Source organism: Pleurodeles waltl, chromosome 11 (genome assembly GCF_031143425.1).
Source record: "Pleurodeles waltl isolate 20211129_DDA chromosome 11, aPleWal1.hap1.20221129, whole genome shotgun sequence".
NCBI classification, from domain to species: Eukaryota; Metazoa; Chordata; class Amphibia; order Caudata; family Salamandridae; genus Pleurodeles; species Pleurodeles waltl.
The window spans coordinates 383318875-383346731 of record NC_090450.1 but is presented as its reverse complement, the minus strand read 5'-3'; the positions used below and the strand labels follow the sequence as shown (position 1 = coordinate 383346731).

Sequence of the window (27857 nt, the reverse complement as noted above, 5' to 3'; positions counted from 1 at the left end):
GAGGTGTATGTCTGCTGAATTTGGGTGAAGGTGCATGGGCCGGACGCTGTTGTGAGGTGGATGGCTGTTGGGGGTGTGTGTGCCTGCGTTTGTGTACTTTGGGAGGAGGGCTCACTGACGCCCTGGGAGAGGACACTGGGGATGTGTGAATGGTAGTGGGGGTGGTGAGTGCACGTGAGCGGTGTGTGGTGATTGGCGTGCTGGTGATGGAGGCAGTGGCTGAGGATGTAGTGCATGCAGGTGTGAGTGGAGACGAGACAGGGAGGGAAGAGGAGGACGTGGAGGAGGGGGACACAGTGGAGACAGTGGATGTTGCTGTGTCTGCATGGGGATGGTGCTTGTGTGAGTGCCTGTGGGATGTGTGGTGCTTATGTTTGCCATGTACACTCTTGTGTGTTGATGAGTGTGCATGCTGGTCTGATGGTGTGCTTGGGATAGGCAGAGGTACAGGGGATTGGGTCTGGGTTGAGGAAGTTGGAGGGGGGAGGCTGGACACAGGGATAATGGCTGCCATCAGTGCTGAGGCCAGAGTCTGAAATGCTCTCTGTTGGGCTGCCTGCCCAGAATGAATGCCCTCCAGGTATGCATTTGTTTGTTGCAAATGCCTCTCTACACCCTGGATGGCATTCACAATGTCAGATTGCCCAACAATGAGGGATATCAGGATCTCAGGAGGTCAAGAGTCTCCGCACCGAGGGCAGCAGGGCTGATTGGGGCAGGGCCTGAGGTGCCTGGGGCGAAGGAGATGCCCACCCTCCTGGGTGAGCGGGCACGGGACACATGCTGAGGGGCTGCTGGGAGGGAGGTGCTGGTAGGGGGGATGGCAGCTGTTGATACCTGTTGATGCGGTGGGCACAGAGGTGCCCGCCACCGCAAGGGAGCTTCCATCAGAGGAGGAGTCGCTGTCACTGCTGTCTGCTCATGTCCCTGCCGTGGAGCTCCTGTCGCCCTCCGTCCCACTGGTGGCTTCAGAACTCCGTTGTTTCGCCCTCCAGGGCCAAGTGTGTTGCAGCTCTCTCTTGCTCCGGTGGCAATGCTCCTCCGCCTGATGATCCTATTGCACAGAAGAACAGGGAGACCACAAAAAGGGGGGGGAAGGCATGTTCAGTGCATGCAACACCACTACAGGGAGCAGCCCTCTGCACTACGCCATGCACTAACAGTTCCTAGAAATTTCACATGCCCATGGGGTACAAGGCCTAAGACCAATTGCTTCACACCTGGAAGTCACAGGAGCCTGACTAGGAGTAGATGGCTCTTACCACTGGTGGGATTGGGGTGCCACATGGCCTGCCTCACAAGGGACCTTGCCTACCAAGTTCGCTCTGGCCTAGGGGAACCCACTGCCAACCTCCCCCACCCAGACACCTCGTAATGCGCGGAGAGTCAGCTGAATGAGAGTGTACTCACCCCCTTGTGGCTGCTGTGATGCTCTCAAGCGCCCATCCAACTCCGGATACGCCACCGCCAGGATCCGGAGCATCAGGGGGTCATGGTGCGACAGGCACCCCTCCCACGTAGGGAGACCATCCCCAGCTGGGCCTTTGCCGACTTCTTGCTCCAGCGGCGCAGATCCTCCCATCTTTTACGGCAGTAGGTGCTCCATCTGTTGTAGACCCCCAGGATCCGGACGTCCTTGGTGATGGCACGCCAAATACCCTTCTTCTTGTGGGCACTGACATAGAGGAATGGTATAGGGGGAAGGGAAATGACTTACCTGTCCGGACCGTCATACTCATTGCCCCCCAGTTCCCACCCTTGCCCTGACGCACATACACTCCCCATCCGCACATGCAGGCCTCAGCCCCCCACCCATGTATCTTCCATCCACACCACTCAAAACAGGTATTGCCCATGCAGCATGCTCAGAGTGCACTCACCTGTTTGTCTGGAGGACCGTACAGTTGCGTCTTCTGGGGGAGGACCCCATCCACTAGTTGGTGTGTGTTGTTTGAGGTGCGTGGATGTTGTGTAAGTGATGGTGTTGTTTGTCTGTGAATGCTGGTGTTGTTTTAGGTAGTGTCTCTCTCTGGCCTGCTTTCAAATTTCTGGTAGTAAAGGTTTGTGGGTAATGTGGGTGTGTGTTTTATATTGGATTGGGTGTGTGGTGTGTGGTATGTGTATCAGGTGTGTGTATTTCGAATTGTCCAATGTGGTTGTGTTTTGTATATGTGTTTGTATTTTGAGTGCAGCAGTGTGTACCGCCAATGGATTACCGCAGTTGAAAGACCACTGCGTTGATTCGTGGGTCGTGATAGTGTGGGCGTATTCTTGTTGGCGTGACGGTGTCGGTTTTGGTATCACTAGTTTATCACTGACCTTTGGTGTGGCGGACTTGTGTGGGTGTCTGTATTGTGGCGGATTCCGGGCTGTGGGTCGTAATACCTGTAGCGGAATTCCACGGCCGAAGCGGTATGTTGGCGGTCTTCTGCACAGCGGTAAGCGGGATTTACCACCAGGGTTGTAATGTGGGCCTCTGTCTTTATCAGTTATACCATGCAGTACTTACATGCTGTTTGTTGGGGATGTTTACAATAGTCCCAGGTTGTTATGTGGCAGATATAATTGATAGTCTTTGTGACCGCTAGTGATTTACTTGTTATACATTGCTTTGCATTACTATTGGACAGGAATGTGATGTAGCTATATGTACACACTCATTGCATAGGGATTTCATAATAATGATACTGCACTATACTGTGTAATGTGCTTCAGACTACTGGTAAGGAAATATATTTAAAAAAGGCATGTAAGTGCCAGATATGGCAAGGGTCTGTAGTGTACTTGGGTCACCAAGTAGGTGGCGACCACATACAACCTCTTCAACTCAAAATCCAAACAATTCTGGCCAGGGAACCTCCAAAGACTCAGACCCACGTCAGAGCCTTTTTAGGCCTGACTGGGTACTATATGAGGTTTGTAAAATTATATGTTACCATAGTGGCACCTTTAACAGGGATAACCTCCAAAAACAGCCAAGAAAGGTCATATGGGCTGACTCATGTCAAAAGGTTTTTGACACCCTTAAGAAAGCTCTGTGCTTAGCACCTATCCGAAAGGCACATGACATTAGTAAAGAATTTGTTGTCCACACTAATGCTTCAGAACATGGGATTGAGGCACTGCTATCACAGCTGAATGACTGGGGTCAAAATCAATCAGTTGCCTTAATAAGCAGATGACTCCTCTTCAGAGAGCAGCATTCGAGTGCGATTTTGAGGAAAACTTTGCTGTGGTTTGGTCCCTGAACAAGCTTGTTTGGTGCACACTTTACAGTTCAGACTGACAACAGGCCTCTCATATGGCTGATGAGAGGTGAGGACCCTAAACTGTTGAGGTGGTCCACTTCCCTACAAGGTATGGACTTTACAGTGGAACATAGTCTTGGGATTGACCATGCCAATGCGGATGGCCTTACCAGGTTCTTCCACTTAGCTGATGACTGATGCTGCTTGTTTTTCAACTCTTGTGAGTGCACTGAGGCCTGCTAACCAGACCTCAGTGTCAGTGTTCTGACCCTAAATAAATTGCATGTTGAATTGGCTACACCCAATTAGCAAGGACTGACTTACTTATAAGTTCCTAGTATATGGTACCCAGGGCATGTAAGGCAGAGTGTCCACTCATGCCTGCAGCACTGCTTGTGCCACCAAATGTGTGACTAAGTACAAAATGGCTCCCAGCCTGCCACTGCAGACTGGAAGGACAGTATTTACAGTGCCAGCTCGACTTTGCCATTCACACCAAAGGCATAGACACCTTTTCCCTTAATAATTGATTTCCTAAGGAGGCCAATAGAGCCCTATTGCAGGAAGCTGTATATTGTTAAGTAGGACATATGCTTTTTGTACGTCTTAACAGCAACACTTCCAAATTGTCTTTTTGCTGTGGATAAATTAGTAGCCCTATTGGCTAACGCAGGGTTACCGGTTGGCAGCCCAACTTGGCTAACTCCTAACTGGGTCATGTAAAGTATCTTTTTTTTCTTTTTAGTCCTCATAGCACCTCGATGAAACATCACCCTCTTCAACCATCCACCTCTCTTGCTTGTAACTGGGTCCGTTTTCAGTCAGCGTGAAAGCCGAGACACTGCCCTACCTCATACATCTGAAGCATACAAAAAGCTGACCAAAAGGTATATTCATCGGACATCATAAACATCCATCCGATTCGGACAAGTTCAAGAATGACCCAGATTCTGCCTTATTCCTATCCCAATTGGCCTTGTTATCCAATTCCCTAAAATATCTCACTGAGTTCCACCACTCCTGCCCAGTTGGGGGTAAAGGTTGACACCACAGTTTACATAGCTTTCTCCTTGCCAGAAGAATTAAGTAAAATATGAAAAAGCTTTGAACGTTTGATAGGCTCCCAGAAACAGATCCTTGCTGCACCAAACCATAAGTGACCAAAGTGGGTCTTACCTCCACCTCCTGTCCCAGGATGTCAGAAATTGTCTTACCCACCATCCTCCAAAATTCTTCCAGGGTGGGGCAGTTGTTGGAACATATGAATGTACCATGCCTCACAGGAGCTACACCACTTATATTTAAATTCCCCATCACTTATTATCTTGTCCAGTTTCTTCGGGGTCTAATAGACTCTGTGCAAAGTGAAGAAGTGGTTTCTCCTTAGAGCAACAGATTTAATCACTGAATAAAGCATGTTTATAGATACTTGCCATAGCTCTTCCATCTCAGCACTTAGCAAGTATCCTTCCCAGACCAGTTGAGGATGTTGCAGGCTTTCTTTTGCTGCCACCATCATGTATCCATACTAGCATGATACCTCATTCTTTCTTGGTTTCAGATCCTGAAGATCCTTCTTGTAGGAGGCTGGCCTGGTTTGTAGTTGGTACCACAGGTACTTACACCTTATACCAGGTCCAGTTATCCCTTATTAGAGGAATGTAGTTAGTGTCTAGAAGCCAGGCCGTCTAGAGGTAGCTGTAGGCAGAGCAGCCAAGGCAGAACTAGGAGACATGCAAAGCTCTTGCAATACCACTGTAGTCACACAGTACTTACACACAAGAAAGACAATACTCGATGTTACCAAAAATAAAGGTACTTTATTTTAGTGGCACAAGGCCAAAAATATCTTAGAGCCCGTACTCCCATAGGAGTTAAGTATTATACACAAAATATACACCAGTAACCAAAATCAGGTAAGTACACAGTCATAAAATAGTGCAAATAGTGAAAATCACCATAGGCTAGAATGGGCCTAGGGGCAACACAACCATATACTAAAATAATGGAATGCGAAAGTCGGTTCCGCACCTAGGCAGGAGTAGTTTGTAGAGGGGCACAGGGAGTGTAAGAAAACACCAAAGGTAAGTAAAGTACCCCAACCCAGAGCCCAGGAAAGCAGGAGTAAAGTACAGCAAGTTTCCTCAGAACACACTAGAGGTTGTGATAAAGAATTATGCAAAAAACAAGCAAGACTGCAAGACACCAACAATGGATTCCTGGACCTGAAGAACTGTGGAGAGAGGAGACCAAGTCCATGACCAGCTGAAGAGTCCAGGACTAACAGGAGCCCCTGCTAACCCGGATGAAGGTGCAAAAGTGGATTCTCTGGTTAGAAGAAAAAGTCAGAAATGCACCAAAGAAGACAGCTGCGGGTTCCTGCTTGTCCCACGCTGAGTAGAAGAATGCAGGCTGGTTTTCATCATTGCATTCCGTCTACAAGCCTTGGCTCACAAAAAAGACACTTTTGGCGGGAGAAGGTGCTACCTGGACCCAGGAGGGAACTGGGGGTCTCAACTCAGTCTGAGGAGACAGAGGGGGCTCTCAGCACTTCAGAGAGCCCTCAGAAGACCAGGCAGCACCCACAGGAGTCCCAGGACACAGGGTAAAAGGAGTTGCAAATCGCAGTTGTCACAGCACTACACAAAGGGATCCCACGCCGCCGGAGAACAACTCAGGGATCTGAGCGACGCAGGATAGAGTGCTGGGGACCTGGGCTACGCTGTGCACAAAGGATTCCTTGGAGAAGCATACAGAAACGCTAGGAGCTGAGGTGCATGGGGTACTGTCTGGCTCATCAAGGCAAGCTTTTACCTCCACCAAATTTGGACAGTTGGACCTTTGGACAGTCTGGGTCACTTCGGTCCACCACCTGTGTTCTAGGATCCACGCTCGTCATCAGGAGAGAGGACCCAGAGTACCGGTCATTGCAGCAGAGAGGTGCCTGCTGAAGCAGGGAAGTGACTCTGTCATTCCACTGGAGATTCCTTCGGTCCTTCTGGTGCAGAATGAAGAGATTCAGCCCTCGGAGCGTGCACAACCTGGAAACTGTGTCAGTTGCTGGCAGGAGCTGAAGTTACAGAGTTGCAGTAGCCTTCTTGGATGTTGTCAAGTTCCTGGAGCAGTGCTGCGGTTGATCGATAGAAGGTGAAGCAGAGGTTGCAGAGGAGTCCTGCTGGAATATTGCAAAAACAAATCTGAGGAAACACCCAGAGGAGAGACCCTAAATAGCCCTTAGAGAGGGATTGGTCACCTAACTTGGTAAGCACCTATCAGGAGGGGTCTCTGACATCACCTGCTGGCACTGGCCACTCAGATGCTCCCAGAGTTCCCTGACCATCCTGAAAACAAGGTGGCAGAACCCAGGGACACTGTGGAGGAGCTCTGGCCACCACCCCTGGGGTGGTGATAGACAGGGGAGTGGTCACTCCCCTTTCCTTTGTCCAGTTTCACACCATAGGAGGGACTGTGGTTCCCTGAACTGGTGTAGACCGGATTATGCAAGGAGGGCACGGTTTGTGCCCTTCAGAGCATTTCCAGAAACTCTTGGAGGATACCCCTTCCATGCCTGGAACACCTATTTCCAAAGGGAGAGGGTGTAACAGCCCTGTCCCAAATGAAATGCATTGTTCTGCCTTCCTGGGATTGAGATGCTCAAGGAGGGCAGAGGCCTGTCTGTGAGGTGGCAGAAGCTGGGGCTGCAGTGGAAACCTCAGAGAGCTGGTTTGAGAGTACTCGGTGTCCATGGTGGAGCTCCCAGAGTGCATTTACTTGGCCCCCAATACCAGAATCAGATTGGGGGTACAGTTTCTCAATCTTAGATACCTTACATGGCCATATTCAGGATTACCATTGTGAAGCTACATATATGTATTGACATTTATGTAGTGCATGCTTATAATGGTGTCCCTGCGCTCACAAAGTCCTGGAAATTGGTCCTGGACAACGTGGGTGCACCTCTGCTAGTGCAGCACACAGTAACTTTGCACCTAGCCTTCAGGTACTGGAGGTTAGACATATATGTGACTTATAAGTTACCTGGTGCAGTAAAAAACGCTGTGAATTAGTGCATGCACTATTTCACTCAAGCTGCAATGGCAGTCCTGAAGAATTGTTTGCATGAGCTCCTTATGGGTGGCAAAAGAAATGCTGCAGCCCATAAGGATCTCCTGGAACCTCAGTGCCCTGCGTACCTAGGTACCATATACTAGGGACTTATAAGGGGGGTCCAGTATGCCAATTTGGAGTGAAATATGGGGTCACTAGACTATAGTGACAAATTTAGAAACAGCGAGCATGAGCACTGGAGTTCTGGGTAGCAGGACTCCAGTGACACAGTCAAGCATACTGACAAAACAGTAAAACATACTGACATATAGGCCACAGACTAGGAGCACTGGGGTCCTGACTAGCATGATCTCAGTGAGACAGTAAAACACACTGACAAACAGGCAGGAATTGGGGGTAACATGCCAAGAAAGATGATACTTTCCTACACTTCTCCATTTAGTTTCCCTCACCAGCAATCGTCCCATGGTTTTTAAGACATGCAGATATCTGGTAGAACTTAAACCTAGAAAAGTTTCCATCAGTCAATTCTTGCCAGGTATCCTAAGCCAGGACCTGGCCCCTTTCTACCACCTGCCCCTAACACAGTATGTCGGCCTCCCTCAGGGGTCTTGTCAGACTATCTAAAAAGCACACTGGAGTCCCTGGTGAGTCCCACATTAGTGACTATCTGCTATAGTATGGTATCCCCAAAAGAGACCAAACCATTTACCACATTTTTGCCACTGCCTTCAAGCACTTCTACCAAACTTTCTTGAAGAATTTGGGAGCTCAAAAGTTATACATGAAAGCCATCTCAGGCAGGTCATTCAACATCACGGTATACATAAGACCTACCAATGAGCAGTCTGGGCGGATCATAAGCATCCTACTGTTCTTTAGTTGGTATATCCAGCAATACAGTTAAAAGTCTGCAACCCTCCTTTCCCTGTTCTCCTTCTCTCAGCTTCTTCCAAAAGAGTCTGACCCCCTTATTGGCCCAAATAAAAGATGTAATTCTTCCCTGTATTTTCATAAGCACTCCCTTATCAAAGTCTAGCAGTATGTTGTCAAAGATATATGAAACCTTGGGTAAAATAGACATTTCAACCACGTTTACTTACTCATACAAAGTAAGGGAAGTGTCTTCTACTTTTTAGAATCATATCTACCTCTTTAAAGACCCTCTCCACATTCACCGCTGGAACCTTCTCAAGGTTATGTAATATTGCTATCTCAAATACATCAATTAATTTGAGACGTGAACTGCCTGATGGTCCTGATTCCAAACCATTATCTCAGTTTTGCTATCATTTGTTTCGTAGCCTCACAACGTTCCAAATTATTTAATCCAAATATTTATCAGACACGGTAGAGCCTCTTCTGTGTTTGAGGTATACAACATCAAATCGTCTGAATACGAGGCTATCTTTCTAGAAAAGGTGCAGACTGTGAATGGCTTGATTCCACTGTTAGACCTCAAACTTTTTGCCAGGTGTTCAATACAAAGGTCAAAAAGAATTGGAGACAAGGGGCAACCCTGCATGGTCTACCTACCTATATTAACTGGGGAAGTAAAACTACAGTTAACTAAGATCTGGGCCAGTGGAGCATTGTAAATCTTGCTCAAGACATTCCGGAATTCATCTCCAATTCCAAATCTCTTTAATGTGCCAGCCAGGAATTTCCAATTGGCACAGTCAAAAGCTTTGGCCGCATCAAGAGTACCTACGGTTAAAGGGCCCATTGAGTGATAGCCAGATCTATTGATCCTATTAAATTATGAGTAAGATCTCTCATCTGCCTTTCAGGTAGAAAACCCTTCTGATCTTCATTAATTAGGCTCCCATGACCTTGCACAAATGAGCTACAAAGATGCTTGTGAAAATTGCAAAATCGGACGATATGACTGGCACTGCATGGGATTCTTGCCAAATTAATGCCATGACTGCCTCATCCCATGGCAGTAAAGGATATCCTCTCCTAGAACTGCATTAAATAGTTCCAGACAGCCTGGAATCACTACCTCTGACATCAATATATATATAACCCATTTGGGATCCCATCCAGAACTGCTGCTTTCCCCCCCTCTCTAGTTTTTTAATCGCTGTCAAAATTTTGTTCCCTGTAATTTCCTTACTCGGGAGTTCCTGCTGCTCAGAGGAAAGCTTTGGTAAATCCTTATCCAGTAACCAATTATCCTCCTCTACCTCAAGTGTTTCAGAATAAAGATCTTCATATAACTTGTAAAACGCCCTTTCAATCCCTTCCGAGTCCGCTAAGACCCTGTCCCCTTCCTCATCCCTGATTTTCCTAACACAATTTTGCATTCTATCCATTCTAACCTTCCATGCCAGCAGCGTTCCACAACTTTCACACTGCTTATACTCCCTCAGCTTACTCACCTCCCACTGCTGTTGAACTTTCCCCTCCAACTTCAACTTAAACTTCAGTTGCAGTTCCTCCAGCTTCCCTTCCAGGATATTTCTGATCTCCTCCTGAACATGTGATGATTTTAGTTCAGTCTCCACCATAATGATCTCTCCTTCCACCAGTGACCTCCCTCCTTTCTCTCCTACTCCAAGCAATTGAGGAGCTCTTCAGCGCCCCCCCCTCAACCAGACCTAAAATGCATCCCATACCAGATGAATAGGGACAGAAGCCATATTCCACCTAAAAAAGTCCCCTGAACCTACCTCAATCTAATGCATAAACCCCTGTTGGAGAAATAATCTTCTATTTACCGTCCACTTTCTTATCATTGAATTTGCTGGCAATCGTATTTTTAATACCAAAGTTGCATGATCAGATATGTGGATCGGGAGATATTCTGTATCCGTGATTTTTTCTTCCTCTTCCTTATCTACAAAATACAGTTGATTCTCGAGTAATGGCTGTTCTTCTTACTATAGAAGGTATAAAGTCTACATTTTCCCTTTACCCTGCGCCACACATCACAGAGGTTCTAATTTTCCAACAGAGACAGAAGATAGGTCCTCATCTTTGGAGAACTAATCTGCATGTGTGCCAATGACCTATCTACGTTGTTATTCAGTAGGATATTAAAGTCCCCACCTATAATAATCGGGGCTTCAAATTCTAGCAATGTGGCAAACAGGGTACTCTGTGTGGAAACCTCATCCACATTGGGGCTGTAGTAGCTAGCTATGACATACCAACTTTGCTAGACTTTAATCTCTGCTACTATTCAGCGCCTCCCTTTGTCTGCCTTATATCTCACCACTTCTATCCCAGCATTCGCCTTGACCATTATGGCAATCCCCTTCATACAGTATTGCTGATCAGTGGCCACTGCTTTCTCTACTCCCCTTTGCTTAATGAGAAGACTCATACCCCCGGACCTTAGTAAGTGGGTCTCTTGCAGCAGGATGACTTGGCTCTTACTCTCTCTCAAATACTGAAGCAACAGGCGCTGCTTTCTTCTAACAGGTAACCCATTTACTTTCCAGCATAAAATTGAAAGGGAATTATTCTTTGACATATCTCCCTTTTCACCCATAATCCTTGTAGGAAAGTACCATCTTGCCTGGCATGTTACCCCCATATTTCACTGTATGTATGTTGTTTTAGTCCTTGTGTCACTGGGACCCTGCCAGGCAGGGCCCCAGTGCTCATAGTATGTACCCTGTATGTGTTCCCTGTGTGGTGCCTAACTGTATCACTGAGGCTCTGCTAACCAGAACCTCAGTGTTTATGCTCTCTCTGCTTTCTAAATTTGTCACTGCAGGCTAGTGACTAAATTTACCAATTCCCATTGGCACACTGGTACACCCATATAATTCCCTTGTGTATGGTACTTAGGTACCCAAGGTATTGGTGTTCCAGGAGATCCCTATGAGCAGCGGCATTTCTTTTGCCACCCAGAGAGAGCTCAGACAATTCTTACACAGGCCTGCCACTGCAGCCTGCGTGAAATAACGTCCACGTTATTTCACAGCCATTTACCACTGCACATAAGTAACTTATAAGTCACCTATATGTCTAACCTTCACCTGGTGAAAGTTGGGTGCAAAGTTACTTAGTGTGTGGGCACCCTGGCACTAGCCAAGGTGCCCACACATCATTCAGGGCAAATTCCCGGACTTTGTGAGTGCGGGGACACCATTACACGTGTGCACTATACATAGGTCACTACCTATGTATAGCATCACAATGGTAACTCCGAACATGGCCATGTAACATGTCTAAGATCATGGAATTGTCACTCCAATACCATTCTGGTACTGGGGGGACAATTCCATGATCCCCCGGGTCTCTAGCACAGAACCCAGGTACTGCCAAACTGCCTTTCCAGGGTTTTCACTGCAGCTGCTGCTGCCGCCAACCCCTCAAACAGGATTCTGCCCTTCTGGGGTCCAGGCAGCCCTGGCCCAGGAAGGCAGAACAAATGATTTCCTCTGAGAGAGGGTGTTACACCCTCTCCCTTTGGAAATCGGTGTGAAGGGCTGGGGAGGAGTCGCCTCCCCCTGGCTCTGGAAATGCTTTGATGGGTACAGATGGTGCCCATCTCTGCATAAGCCAGTCTACACCGGTCCAGGGATCCCCCAGCCCTGCTCTGGCGCAAAACTGGACAAAGGAAAGGGGAGTGACCACTCCCCTGACCAGTACCTCCCAGGGGAGGTGCCCAGAGCTCCTTCAGTGTGTCCCAGGCCTCTGCCATCTTGGAAACAGAGGTGTTGGGGGCACACTGGACTGCTTTGAGTGGCCAGTGCCAGCAGGTGACATCAGAGACTCCCTCTGATAGGCCTTACCTCTCTTGGTAGCCAACCCTCTTTCCTTGGTAGCCAAACCTCCTTTTCTGGCTATTTAGGGTCTCTGCTTTGGGTAATTCTTCAGATAACGAATGCAAGAGCTCACCAGAGTTCCTCTGCATCTCCCTCTTCGACTTCTACCAAGGATCGACCGCTGACTGCTCCAGGACGCCTGCAAAACCGCAACAAAGTAGCAAGACGACTACCAGCAACATTGTAGCGCCTCATCCTGCCGGCTTTCCCGACTGTTTCCTGGTGGTGCATGCTCTGGGGGTCGCCTGCCTTCACCCTGCACCAGAAGCACAGAAGAAATCTCCTGTGGGTCAACTGAATCTTCCCCCTGCTAATGCAGGCAGCAAAAGACTGCATCACTGGTCCTCTGGGTCCCCTCTCATCCTGATGAGCCTGGTCCCTTGAACACAGGAACTCTACCCAAGTGACTCCCACAGTCCAGTGGCCCTTCAGTCCAAGTTTGGTGGAGGTAAGTCTTTGCCTCCCCACGCTAGACTGCAAACCTGTGTACTGTGTGATTTGCAGCAGCACCGGCTTCTGTGCACTCTTCCAGGATTTCCTTTGTGCACAGCCTAGCCTGGGTCCCCAGCACTCCGTCCTGCAGTGCTCAACCCGCTGAGTTGGCCTCCGATGTCGTGGGACCCTCTTTTGTAACTCTGCATGGACTCCGGTTCACAAATCTTCCCAGTGCCTGTTCAGGTACTTCTGCGGGTGCTGCCTGCTTCTGTGAGGACTCTCTGAGTTGCTGAGCGCCCCCTCTGTCTCCTCCACCACGGGGCGACATCCTGGTCCTTCCTGGTCCTCAGCAGCACCCAAATACCTCTACCGCGACCCTTGCAGCTAGCAAGGCTTGTTTGCGGTATTTCTGCGTGGGAACACTTCTGCAACCTTCATCGCGACGCAGGACATCTTCCTTCCAAAGGAGAAGTTCCTAGTCCTCTTCGTTCTTGCAGAATTCCAAGCTTCTTCCATCCGGAGGCAGCCTCTTCGCACTTTCATCTGGGGTTTCCTGGGCTCCTGCCCCCCCTGGACACTGTCGCGACTATTGGACTTGGTCTTGGTCCCCTTGCCTTGCAGGTCCTCAGGTCCGGAAATCCATTGTCAGTGCACTGCTGGTGTTGGTTGTTCTTGCAGAATCCCCCTATCATGGCTATTGTGCGCTTTTGGGGTAGTAGGAGTACTTTACTCCTACTTTTCAGGGTCTTGGGGTGGGGTATCTTGGACACCTTGACTGTTTTATTACAGTCCCAGCGACCCTCTACAAGCTCCCATAGGTCTGGGGTCCATTCGTGATTCGCATCCCACTTTTGGAGCATATGGTTTGTGTTGCCCCTAGACCTATGCTTGCCTATTGCAACCTATTGTAATTCTACACTGTTTGCATTACTTTTCTGACTCTTACGTACCTATTTGTGGTTTGTGTACATATAACTTGTGTATATTACTTACCTTCTTACTGAGGGTACTCACTGAGATACTTGTGGCATATTGTCATAAAAATAAAGTACCTTTTTTTTTTTGTAACTCTGTATATTGTGTTTTCTTATGATATTCTGCATATGATATAAGTGGTATAGTAGGAGCTTTGCATGTCTCCTAGTTCAGCCTACGCTGCTTTGCCATAGCTACCTTCTATCAGCCTAAGCTGCTAGAAACACCTCTATTCTACTAATAAGGGATAACTGGACCTGGCACAAGGTGTAAGTACCTTTGGTACCCACTACAAGCAAGGCCAGCCTCCTACATTGGTGGTGCAGCGGTGGGATAAGTACTTGTAACTGCTTTACCACTTTGTCATTTTGTACTTTTCATAAGAGAATCATATACCAAACAGTTCAGTGTATGTACACTTAACCCAAAAAGTTTGCTTTTCTATTCTTAAAACTTCTAAAAGTTTTCTAAAAGTTAGAAAAAGTTTTTTCTCTGTGCTTTCAAACATTCTAAAACTTTTTCTCTCTTCTCCCTATCTCTAAGCCTTTTACTGTCATGTCTGTGGTAAATTCTACTCTCAAAAATGTCAATGCTACTTATGACATTTTGAACTACAAGAGCTTAAGGAGTCTCTGCTTAGAGAGAGGTTTAGTTATAGGAAAGAACCCTACAAAAGAGTTTCTGTATAACATGCTTATGGTGGATGACCAGAACCAGCCTGGCCCATCCAATGAGAGGTTAGTAGAAGCTTCCCATTCTGATTCAGAGGATCCCCCTGAGGAAGCTGGGGAGGGGTCTGCCCCCTAGCAGGGCACCTAGTAATGCTGGTAGTGATAAAGGTTTCCATCACAGTAGGGTATCCTTTATTTCTAGAGGCCAGGTTACCAGGGTCCAGACAGTTAGGGACAGGTCCCCCTCTGAAGTTTCCAATTTGTCATCTGTGTCAAAGCATTACCAACCCACCCACCCTGAGGATAACTTGTTAGAAAGGGAATTCAAAATGTTGAGGGTTGAAGAGACCAGACTGAAGCTTAAACAGCAACAGCAACAGCTGGCCTTAGATAGGGAATCCCTAGACATTGAGAAGGAAAGACAGAGGATGGGGTTAGGACCCCATGGTGGCAGCAGCAGTATTTCTGATAGCAAACCTATTAGAGAGCAAGATTCCAGGAATCTGCACAAGATAGTCCCCCCTTACAAGGAGGGGGATGACATCAACAAGTGGTTTGCTGCACTTGAGAGGGCCTGTATGGTACAGTTGGTCCCTCAAAGGCAGTGGGCTGCTATTTTGTGGCTATCTTTCACTGGAAAGGGTAGGGATAGGCTCGTTACTGTTAGAGAAAGTGACGCTAACAACTACACAGTATTGAAGGATGCACTCTTGGATGGATTTGGCTTAACCACTGAACAATACAGGATTAAGTTCAGAGACACCAGAAAAGAGTCCTCAAGACTGGACAGATTTTGTGGACTGTTCAGTGAAGGCCTTGGAAGGGTGGTTACATGGCAGTAAGGTATCTGACTATGAAAGCCTGTATTATCTTATTCTGAGAGAGCATATTCTGAATAACTGTATGTCTGACTTGTTGCATTAATACCTAGTGGACTCGGATCTGACCTCTCTCCAAGAATTGGGAAAGAAGGCAGACAAGGGGGTCAGAACAAGAGTGAACAGAAAAGTTCATACAGGGGGTGACAAGGATGGCAAGAAGAAGGATGGTAAGTCTTTTGACAAGGGTGGGGACAAAAGTAAACATTCTGAGTCTTCATCAGGCCCACAAAAATCCTCTGGGGGTGGTGGGTCCAAATCCTCTTCCAATAATCAACCTAAAAAGCCTTGGTGTTATTTGTGTAAAGTCAAAGGCCATTGGGATACTGATTCCAGTTGTCCAAAGAAAAACACCAAACCTCCCACCACCACAACCCCTGCTGCAAATTCTAGTGCCCCTAGTAATAGCAGTGGTGGTGGGAAACCTACTAATAGCCAATCCAAGGGTGTAGCTGGGCTCACTATTGGCAATGTAGTTGGGGTTGGTCTTGTTAGGGAGACCACAGAGGCTGTTTTAGTCTCTGAAGGTGCCATTGATTTGGCCACCTTGGTTGCTTGTCCCCTTAATATGGATAAGTACAAGGAACGTACCCTAATAAATGGTGTTGAGGTTCAGGCCTACAGGGACACATGAGCCAGTGTAACTATGGTGATAGAAAAACTGGTCCACCCTGAACAACAGCTACTTGGTCAGCAGTACCAAGTGACAGACGCTCATAACAACACTCTTAGCCACCCCATGGCTGTGGTGAATCTCAACTGGGGGGAGGGGGAGGGGGGGTTACTGGTCCAAAGAAAGTTGTGGTTGCCTCAGATTTACCTGTACACTGTCTACTAGGGAATGATTTAGAGACATCTGCTTGGGCAGAAGTGGAGTTGGAGGCTCATGCAGCAATGCTGGGCATTCCTGGGCATATTTTTGCTTTAACCAGGGCTCAGGCCAAAAAGCAAAAAGGACAGGGTAACCTGGATCCTGGAACAATGGACCAAGTGCTCCCTAAAGCTAGGGGTAGCAAAAGTAAATCCCTACCCACTATCCCTCCCTCTACAGATGATTCCCCTTCTGAGGAAGAGGAATTTCCTCCCTGTGCAGAATCTTCACCAGATGAGCTGGCAGCAGACACTGCTGAGCTTTTGGGTGGAGGGGGGCCTGCCAGGGAAGAGCTGAGTGCGGCACAGCAAACCTGTCCCACATTAGACGGTCTCAGCCAGCAAGCTGTCAAACAGCAAAATGGGGATGTCAGTGACAGTCATAGAGTATACTGGGAAGATAACCTCTTGTACACAGAGGCAAGGGACCCAAAACCTGGAACAGCCAGGAGATTGGTAATTCCCCTGCAGTACAGAGAGTTTCTTCTCACTCTTGCACATGACATTCCTTTGGCTGGGCATTTGGGCCAGATAAAAACTTGAGAAAGACTTGTCCCCTTGTTTCACTGGCCTAGGATGTCAGAGGACACCAAAGATTTTTTGCAAGTCTTGTGTGACCTGCCAAACCAGTGGCAAGACTGGTGGCACTCCAAAGGCCCCTCTAATTCTACTTCCAGTGGTTGGGGTGCCCTTTGAAAGGGTAGGGGTTGACATAGTTGACCCCCTTGACCCTCCTACTGCTTCAGGCAATAGGTTTATCTTGGTGGTTGTGGACCATGCCACAAGATACCCTGAAGCAATTCCTCTAAGGACCACTACAGCTCCTGCAGTGGCAAAGGCCCTCCTGGGAATCTTTTCCAGAGTGGGTTTTCCTAAAGAGGTAGTATCAGACAGGGGTAGCAACTTCATGTCTGCATACTTGAAAGCAATGTGGAAGGAGTGTGGTGTTACCTACAAGTTCTCCACTACTTACCATCCACAGACTAATGGACTGGTAGCGAGGTTTAGTAAAGCTCTCAAAGGTATGATAATGGGACTCCCTGAAAAACTCAGGAGGAGATGGGATGTCCTGTTACCTTGCCTCCTTTTTGCTTACAGGGAGGTACCCCAGAAAGGAGTGGGCTTCAGCCCCTTTGAACTCCTCTTTGGGCACCCTGTAAGAAGTCCGCTCACTCTTGTGAAGGAGGGTTGGGAACAACCTTTAAAAGCTCCTAAACAGGACATAGTAGATTATGTACTTGGCCTAAGATCCAGAATGGCTAAGTACATGAAAAAAGCCAGTAAAAACCTTCAGGCCAGCCAGGAGCTGCAAAAGCAATGGCATGACCAGAAGGCTGTTCTGTTCCAGTACCAACCAGGACAGAAGGTGTGGGTATTGGAGCCTGTGGCCCCAAGAGCGCTCCAGGACAAATGGAGTGGACCCCATCTAATAGTTGAGAAAAAGGGTGAGGTTACCTATTTGGTAGACCGGGGCACTGCCAGGAGTCCCCTTCGGGTGATTCATGTCAACCGCCTGAAACCCTACTATAACAGGGCTGATCTCACCCTGCTCATGGCAACAGATGAGGGACAGGAAGAAGAGAGTGACCCTCTCCCTGATCTCTTTTCCACCACTGAAGCAGATGCCTTAGTGGAAGGAGTATTTTTAGCAGGTTGTCTGACTGCAGAACAGAAAGACAACTGCATCAATCTCCTTGGACAATTTTAGGAACTCTTTTCAATTGTACCAGGTACAACATCCTGGTGTGAACACACAATTGATACTGGAGACAGCCTGCCTGTCAAAAGTAAAATTTCTAGACAGTCTGACCATGTCAGAGACTGCATTAAACAAGAGGTGCAGAAAATGTTGGATCTGGGAGTGATTGAACCTTCTGAAAGCCCATGGGCAGCCCACTGGTGCTTGTACCAAAACCTCACACCAAAGATGGAAAGAGGGAGATGAGGTTTTGTGTAGACTACAGAGGTCTCAATCAGGTAACAAAAATTGATGCTCACCTGATACCCAGGACAGATGAGCTCATTGATACACTGGCTTCTGCCAAGTATCTTAGCACTTTTGATCTGACTGCAGGGTATTGGGCAGAAGATGCTAAACCAAAGACTGCATTTTCAACTATAGGAGGGCACTACCAATTCACAGTGATGCCCTTTGGTTTGAAAAATGCACCTTCCACTTTTCAGAGGTTGGCGAACACAGTCCTGCAAGGGTTGGAGGTTTTCAGTGCAGCATATCTTGATGATATTGCTGTATTTAGCTCAACCTGGGATGAGCACCTGGTCCACCTTTGGAAAGTTTTGGAGGCCCTGCAAAAGGCAGGCCTCACTATCAAGGCCTCAAAGTGCCAGATAGGGCAGGGGAAAGTGGTTTATCTGGGCCACCTGGTAGGTGGAGAACAGAGTGCACCACTACAGGGGAAAATCCAGACAATCATGGATTGGGTTCCCCCTACAACTCAGACCCAGCTGAGAGCCTTTTTAGGACTCACAGGGTATTACAGGAGATTCATTGAAAATTATGGCTCCATAGCAGCCCCTCTTAATGATCTCACAAGTAAGGAAATGCCTAAAATGGTATTATGGACAGCTAGCTGTCAGAAAGCTTTTGAGGAGCTCAAACGGGCCATGTGCTCTGCACCTGTCCTAAAAGCCCATGTTACTCCAAAAAATGAATTGTTCAAACTGATGCATCTGAATTAGGGATAGGGGCAGTCTTATCACAACTGAATTCTGAGCGCCAGTATCAACCAGTTGCTTTTATCAGCAGAAGGTTGACCCCTAGAGAAAAGTGTTGGTTTGCCACAGAGAGGGAGGCCTTTGCTGTGGTCTGAACACTGAAAAAGTTGAGGCCATACCTGTTTGGCACTCACTTTATTGTTCAGACAGACCACAAATCTCTACTTGGCTAAAAGAAATGAAAGGTGAAAACCCTAAATTGTTGAGGTGGTCCATATCTCTACAGGGAATGGACTATACAGTGGAACATAGACCTGGGAGTACCCACTTCAATGCAGATGGACTCTCCAGATATTTCCACTTAGACAATGAAGCCTCATCAGGTCATGGCTAGTCTTAATCCTTTTCCTTCGTTTGGGTGGGGGGGGGGGGGTTGTGTAGGAAAGTACCATCTTGCCTGGCATGTTACCCCCATATTTCACTGTATGTATGTTGTTTTAGTCCTTGTGTCACTGGGACCCTGTCAGGTCAGGCAGGGCCCCAGTGCTCATAGTATGTGCCCTGTATGGAGCCTAACTGTATCACTGAGGCTCTGCTAACTAGAACCTCAAGGTTTATGCTCTCTCTGCTTTCTAAGTTTGTCACTGCAGGCTAGTGAATACATTTACCAATTCTCATTGGCACACTGGTACACCCATATAATTCCCTTGTATGTGGTACTTAGGTACCCAGGGTATTGGGGTTCCAGGAGATCCATATGGGCTGCAGCATTTCTTTTGCCACCCATAGGGAGCTTAGACAATTCTTACACAGGCCTGCCACTGCAGCCTGCGTGAAATAACGTCCACGTTATTTCACAGCCATTTACCACTGCACATAAGTAACTTATAAGTCACCTACATGTCTAACCTTCACCTGGTGAAGGTTGGGTGCAAAGTTACTTAGTGTGTGGGCACCCTGGCACTAGCCAAGGTGCCCCCACATCGTTCAGGGCAAATTGCCCGGACTTTGTGAGTGCGGGGACACCATTACACGCGTGCACTATACATAGGTCACTACCTATGTACAGCATCACAATGGTAACTCCGAACATGGCCATGTAAAATGTCTAAGATCATGGAATTGTCCCCCCAATACTATTCTGGTATTGGGGGGACAATTCCATGATCCCCCGGGTCTCTAGCACAGAACCCAGGTACTGCCAAACTGCCTTTCCGGGGTTTTCACTGCAGCTGCTGCTGCCGCCAACCCCTCAAACAGGATTCTGCCCTTCTGGGGTCCAGGCAGCCCTGGCCCAGGAAGGCAGAACAAATGATTTCCTCTGAGAGAGGGTGTTACACCCTCTCCCTTTGGAAATAGGTGTGAAGGGCTGGGGAGGAGTAGCCTCCTCCAGCCTCTGGAAGTGCTTTGATGGGCACAGGTGGTGCCCATCTCTGCATAAGCCAGTCTACACCAGTCCAGGGATCCCCCAGCCCTGCTCTGGCGCGAAACTGGACAAAGGATAGGGGAGTGACCACTCCCCTGACCAGTACCTCCCAGGGGAGGTGCCCAGAGCTCCTCCAGTGTGTCCCAGACCTCTGCCATCTTGGAAACAGAGGTGTTGGGGGCACACTGGACTGCTCTGAGTGGCCAGTGCCAGCAAGTGACGTCAGAGACTCCCTCTGATAGGCCCTTACCTCTCTTGGTAGCCTACCCTCCTTCCTTGGTAGCCAAACCTCCTTTTCTGGCTATTTAGGGTCTCTGCTTTGGGGAATTCTTCAGATAACGAATGCAAGAGCTCACCAGAGTTCCTCTGCATCTCCCATCTTCGACTTCTATCAAGGATCGACCGCTGACTGCTCCAGGACGCCTGCAAAACCGCAACAAAGTAGCAAGACGACTACCAGCAACATTGTAGCGCCTCATCCTGCCAGCTTTCTCGACTGTTTCCTGGTGGTGCATGCTCTGGGGGTCGCCTGCCTTCATCCTGCATCAGAAGCACAGAAGAAATCTCCCGTGGGTCGACGGAATCTTTCCCCTGCTAACGCAGGCACCAAAAGACTGCATCACTGGTCCTCTGGGTCCCCTCTCATCCTGACGAGCGTGGTCCCTGGAACACAGGAACTCTACCCAAGTGTCTCCCACAGTCCAGTGGCCCTTCAGTCCAAGTTTGGTGGAGGTAAGTCCTTGCCTCCCCACGCTAGACTGCAAACCTGTGTACCGTGTGATTTGCAGCTGTTCCGGCTCCTGTGCACTCTTCCAGGATTTCCTTCGTGCACAGCCTAGCCTGGCTCCCCAGCACTCTGTCCTGCAGTGCTCAACCCGCTGAGGTGGCCTCCTACGTCGTGGGACCCTCTTTTGTAACTCTGCATGGACTCCGGTTCACAAATCCTCCCAGTGCCTGTTCAGGTACTTCTGCGGGTGCTGCCTGCTTCTGTGAGGGCTCTCTGAGTTGCTGAGCGCCCCCTCTGTCTCCTCCTCCAAGGGGCGACATCCTGGTCCTTTCTGGTCCTCAGCAGCACCCAAAAACCTCTACCGCGACCCTTGCAGCTAGCAAGGCTTGTTTGTGCTATTTCTGCGTGGGAACACTTCTGCAACCTTCATCGCAATGTGGGACATCTTCCTTCCAAAGGAGAAGTTCCTAGTCCTCTTCGTTCTTGCAGAATTCCAAGCTTCTTCCATCCGGAGGCAGCTTCCTCGCACCTTCATCTGGGGTTTCCTGGGCTCCTGCCCCCCCCCCCCACCCCCCGGACACTGTCACGACTATTGGACTTGGTCTTGGTCCCCTTGCGTGCAGGTCCTCAGGTCCGTGAATCCGTTGTCAGTGCACTGCTGGTGTTTGTTGTTCTTGCAGAATCCCCCTATCGCGACTATTGTGCTCTCTTGGGGTAGTAGGTGTACTTTACTCCTACTTTTCAGGGTCTTGGGGTGGGGTATCTTGGAAACCCTGACTGTTTTCTTACAGTCCCAGCTTACCTCTACAAGCTCCCATAGGTCTGGGGTCCATTCGTGATTCGCATACCACTTTTGGAGTATATGGTTTGTGTTGCCCCTAGACCTATGCTTGCCTATTGCAACCTATTGTAATTCTACACTGTTTGCATTACTTTTCTGACTCTTACTTACCTATTTGTGGTTTGTGTACATATAACTTGTGTATATTACTTACCTTTTTACTGAGGGTACTCACGGAGATACTTGTGGCATATTGTCATAAAAATAAAGTACTTTTATTTTTAGTAACGCTGTATATTGTGTTTTCTTATGATATTGTGCATATGATATAAGTGGTATAGTAGGAGCTTTGCATGTCTCCTAGTTCAGCCTAAGCTGCTTTGCCATAGCTACCTTCTATCAGCCTAAGCTGCTAGAAACACCTATATTCCACTAATAAGGGATAACTGGATCTGGCACAAGGTGTAAGTACCTTTGGTTCCCACAACAAGCCAGGCCAGCCTCCTACAATCCTTTATTGGATTCCCCCCACAATGGTGACCCTAAATAACTCGTGTGAGGACTTTTATTTATTTTCTCCAATGGTGCAAATCTTTTTGCATTTAATATGTCTTGGTGTATTGTAGGGGTACCTTCCATCACTTCTTCCACTTCCACTCCTGCCTGACCTTGAGTCCTATATCCCTCACTCTTATTCTGATTCGCCACCTTCCCATCCCCCCCTGAAGTCCCTACGCTGCTCATTGCAGTTACCATAAAATAAGACTTAATGAGTGTGTTACTCTAGAGCTTCCAGTAGCTGTGTCACTGTTTCTGTCTCTTAATGCTGGGGCCTCCCTAGGTGGGTGTTTGTTAACAGGCTTCTTAGTGCACCGTGGGCTAAACCCTGTTAACTGCTTAATCTGAAGACTACCATTCCCTTTACCAACAACAGCTCGGTGGCCAGATTCACTTAACAATAAAGTCTTTGACCATAATCAATACCTTTTGCCAAATGCCTCTTCACCCAGAGCCTGCCTGCCCACGTTGAAGCCCTTGTACGCCCCTGGAGCTCCTCCTGACTCCCCAAATGTAGCCTTACCCTCCAGCCACTGACTTTCAGCTTCCATAGGCTCTGCAGCTGCTGCCTTAGTCAGCCATATCCCTCTCGCTTCGTTTGAAGCAGCCCCACCAAAACCTGTCCTGCCCTTGCTGACGAAGTAGCATCCTTGATAGTGTCCTTCCCTCAGCCTCCTGTTTCCAGCAACATTTTTCATGACTTTACCATAGTTGCTCCCACATCTCAGCAAGGCGCGCTGAGCAGCTCTGATGTTGTGGAGTACACTCACTGCCAAAAACCACTGGAACCCTGAGTACCAACACGTCGACCCCTAAAAGAGCACCCAGAAAAAGAGGAACTCCAGCACCACCGAGACCAGTAAGGCCGAAATCACTCCGCTCAATAGGGAAGAAACCGGCTTATTCGATGCTTTCTGCGGCTCCCGTGGGTGAAGCTCAGACCCGCTACTCTAGCTCGGTCATGTAAAGTATCAAGTTAATCATGGCATTAAACCCAACATGTTGCCCAGGTAAAATTAAATATTTGAATTAAAGTTTAGGAACTTTTATAAAGTTGCAACTCTGTACTCCAGCTAGCCCCGTGGCCTCTCAAAAGCCTTGGCACACAGACAACTTTCAGACCCCCTGGGGAGACATTTGAACGAATCCCCCAGGATGGTCACTCAGGGTGTTAGCCCAAAAGGTGTGGTCCGAAGGGGAAGCTGCCTTTGTGAGGGAAGCAGTGCTAACACCCCTGAGCAGGATGCCTTTGTTCCTGCAGGCAAAGTAGAGACAGGGCCAGAGAGGGAAAACTCGCCCCCAAACTGTTTCTACCATGAACGTTTAGCCCTCTGGTAGCCACACTGCAAAGGTGGGCTACCAAGCTCCTGACAACCAAGGAAGGTTAGTGCCATCTTGAAAAAAACAAGAATGTTGCACTCTGGGATAGCCGGGTGCCACACATCACAGGAACGTGGTCACTAGGTAGAAGGCTACCCAGTAACCCATTGGCTAGTGACTGCATGGCTCCTCAGGGCACTTTCCTAGGATGTATATGTCACCTCTGGCACCCTGCCCCAGAGATCACATTGACTTTGGTGAGAGGACCGAAGAAGGACTGCTAAGCTGCCCTTGAAATCGCACCGTGAGAGACTACAACTTTGGAAGGACTGCACCTGCTGCACTTTGGGCTAGTGAAGATTAGACTGTGCCTGCAGTTCCTGGCTCAGGGAAAATTTGATTCCCGGGCCCCAGATCAAAGCAGTGAATCCAAAGATCAGTCAGCTGATCTCCTGGAACCAGCTTCAGTGACACAAGAGCTGAAGAAGCCCAAACTGACAAATTGGTAGCCACTGCCGAAGTTTTGCTGCTATCAGTCGCCAGGCACCCAAATGGACAAATCTGAGATAGACAAAAGTTGCGCCCAAGTCTGCTTGACCCGGAATTGCTACCCAAGTCTGGATTTGTCGCACCCAAGGGACACTAACCCCCACCTAAGGGTTTCACCCCACCCACAGTGCAGAGTGACCAGTAGCCCAGCCTCAGCCCACTTGCTACTGCAATGTAGAGGAATTCGAGGGACCCCAAACTCTGTGGCTAGGTTTGCCCCCACTTCACCCGTGGACAGATGAGAAACCACAAAGACACACCTGTCAACTGCGCCACTTCTGGAGCTTCCTTTAAGCTTAAATCTGTTCTATTCGTTTTAAAGGGGGAATACAAAACCACTCACCTACATCCAACAGCCGATGAGAAACAAATAAAACACGAATAAGGAAGAGAGAGGGTATGGGAAAGGAGAAGGTGCTCCTAGGAAGAAGCAGGAGGAAAAGGTGACCAGCTTCCTTGTCGAAGCTGGATATCTCCACTAACACTAAGGAAGGGTTCATATGAGTGCAAAGGGAACAGATAGATGGTGTCACCTTTAAATGCTCAGTCAGTTGGGTGTTCTGCTGTGGCGAGGTGGAGTGTGCGCAAGTGGACAGGTTAATTACCTGACTTTTTGTGAGAGGTATTGAAGACAGGGTTCACACATCTTATGACACGGGGGCAACTTATGTTTGATTGTTGCAGCTTTTCCATGCGTAAGAGGTCCCAAAGTTTATGAAGCCAATGTAAATATATTGGTATTTTAGCAGTTCCCCAGTGCACTAGCAAGGTCTGTTTGGCTGCACAGAGAGCCAGGGTAATGACACGTCCTTTTGTAGATTTCAAAGGATAAGTGAGAGCATCAGGAAGGCCCAGTAAGATATAACTCGGACATCTAGGAAGTTCCGTGTCATATATTTGGTCAATGGCTGTAAGGATGTCTGTCCAAAATTGGTGGAGCTTAGGACAGCACCAAAGAGATGAGTTAGGGTTCCTGTTTGTCTACACCCCCTCCAACAATGTGCATTCCATCCAGTTTCCAATGGGCTAATCGCGCCGGAGTGTCATACTAATAGTGCGCCAGCTTGATAAGTGTTTCCTTGCCAGAGGCACTACTGGCTCAGGTACAAGCCCTCTTCTGGATGTCTGTCTATTCTCTAGGTGTAAAGGGGCTCCCACATTCATGTTCCCAGCAGAGTTGTGCTTTGATTTGAAAGGGGTCTATGCCTTGTTTAAAAATATAGATATCAGAGAGTATGCATATTTATCTGTCTGTCTAGTAAAGAGCCATTGTTCAAACAGTAATAGGGGGTGGGTAGCATGTGGATAAATGCTAGGCTGTGTGATCCAGTGTTGGATTGCAACATATTGCCAATATACTGAAGAGGGTAGGCCATGTTCCTGTTGCAATTGAGTAAATGTCATGAGCCCTGTTTGATTAAATAAGTCTCATATATGCTTGCAGTTGGCTTGTTCAATTGAATGTATGTGTTTCCTTGATGAGCTGGAGAAACTCAGAATTCCTGATGATGGGGTTTTGAGGGAAGATTAGAGTGGATAGCCGCTTTGAGAATTGTACCTTATCCCAGACACCTATAAGGGCTCCAGGGATTCTGAGAGATTTAGGCAACCAGGGCACTTTCTAGCTATGAATCGAAGCCTGCAACTGCTTGATCAATAAAACACCAGTGCTTTTCTGAGTATGGCCTAGCCCATTCCTCCAAATAGCGCAACTGTGCCTCTTGGTAATAGTGGGTAAGGTGAGGGATTCCCAGGCCTCCCTCAACTGGGTGAAGATCAGCCTGTTGTTTGGCTATGTGGGCCTTCTAACTTGCCCAAACGTATTTGTCAAGGAGGTGTTGTAATTTGGTTCAGGACTGTGGTGGTCGTGGCTGAGAGTCTGCATAATGTATAGGATTTTAGGCAGCCATGAGAGGGTGTAACGCTTCCAGGTGAGTAAAGTGGATCGAGTGTTGGTGAAAAGGGTGTTGTAGTTTGTCTCATTAGTCCGTATCCGCGTGGAGCAAATTTGGAGGCCTAAATATGTCACCCCCTGTGAGGCCTAAGTGAAGGGGAAGAGGCACATGAACATCAGTTGATCAGGTTTGGGAACCGCAAGCTTAAGAATTTGTGATTTCTGTAAATTAACCTTGAACTCGGAGGCTTTCCCAAAACTTCTAATTCAGTTCCTAGTTGAAGCAGTGATTGAAGGGCCTGTGTCAGGACCACCATAACATCATCTGTGTATAGTTCAGCGACACCGTCACCGACCTCGCAAGCACCCAAGCCCTCGCCTCTCCAGACTACATCCTCCTGGGAGATCTCAATTTCCACCTGGAGAACAACAATGACGCCAACACCGCATCGCTGACCACCAACCTCGGACTCCGTCAACTGGTCAACACCCCCACCCACATCGCAGGACACACCCTTGACCCACTCTTCACTTCAAGCAACCACATCTCTTTCAGCCACACCTCCGAACTCCATTGGACTGACCATCACTGCGTACACTTCACCTTCAAGAAAAACACCGAACACCACTGCACCCCTCTACCGCCTCACCGCCGTTGGGGAAAAGTCACCGAAGAACAACTAGCCAGCACCCTCGCCAAAAACCCACCACCCGACCCCACCGACCCGGACTCCGCCACCATCAACCTCCATCAATGGATCCTCAACTGCTCCAACATCCTAGCTCCACTCAAGAGACCCACCGCCAACCAAGATAAGAAAAAACCAGCCTGGTTCACAGACGAACTGACCACCTCCAAATGCACCTGCCAGAAACTCAAGAAAAAATGGATCCTCGAGCGTACACCCGACAAACTTGCCGCCCTCAAGGAAGCCAACCGCAGACACCACCAACTGATCCGACTCGCCAAGCGCTCCCACTTCACAGAACGCCTCAATAACAACGCTCACGACTGCAAAGAACTCTTCTGCATCGTGAAAGAACTTTCCAACGCCAACGTCAACGACGTCCCTCCTTCCCAGGAACTCTGCGACGAGCTCTCCACCTTCTTTTACCAGAAAATCGCAACCATCCACGACAGCTTCAACACCTCACCTCCGCCGGACCCCACCCCCAGAAACTCCTCCCACGCCTACCGCATCACCACCTGGACTCAAGTAGATGACGCCGAAACACGAAAAACCATGAACTCCATTCACTCAGGATCCCCCGCTGACCCCTGCCCACATCACGTGTTCAACAAAGCCGACGCCACCATCGCCCCCAAACTCAGCAAGATCATCAACCTCTCCTTCGACACCGCTACCTTCCCGGACAGCTGGAAGCACGCAGAAATCCAACCCCTCCTCAAGAAACCCAAGGCTGACCTCAACGATCTCAAAAACTTCCGTCCGATCTCCCTCCTCCCTTTCCCAGCGAAAGTCATCGAGAAGATCGTCAACGCACAACTCGCCCACTTCCTAGAAGACAACTCCATCCGCCGCCACAGATGATATCAGACAACAAATGGACAACGGCGAAACCTCAGCCCTGATCCTCTTAGACCTATCAGCCGCTTTCGATACAGTCTGCCACCGCACCCTACTAAACCGTCTCCACGAGGCCGGCATCCAAGACAAAGCCCTCAACTGGATCTCATCCTTTCTCTCCGACAGAACTCAGAGAGTCCGACTCTCACCCTTCCGCACCAAAGTCACCAACCTCATCTGCGGCGTCCCCCAAGGCTCCTCACTCAGCCCAACGTTGTTCAACGTCTACATGGCCCCCCTCGCACAACTGGCCCGCCAACACAACCTCAACATCATCTCCTACACCGACGACACCCAACTCGTCCTCTCCCTGACCAAAGATCCTCTCACCGCCAAAACCAACCTCCACGAGGGACTGAAATCCATCGCCGAGCGGATGAGCAACAGCCGCCTGAAACTCAACTCCGA

The 27857-nt window shown here is 48.5% G+C and overlaps 1 protein-coding gene across 4 annotated transcripts in view; it reads left to right on the top strand.

The window, feature by feature from the left end:
• The window catches only part of KLHL24 (kelch like family member 24), a 512225-nt gene that overhangs the window by 71995 nt on the left and 412373 nt on the right, over window positions 1–27857 (top strand). The gene's annotated exons all lie outside the window — the stretch shown is intronic.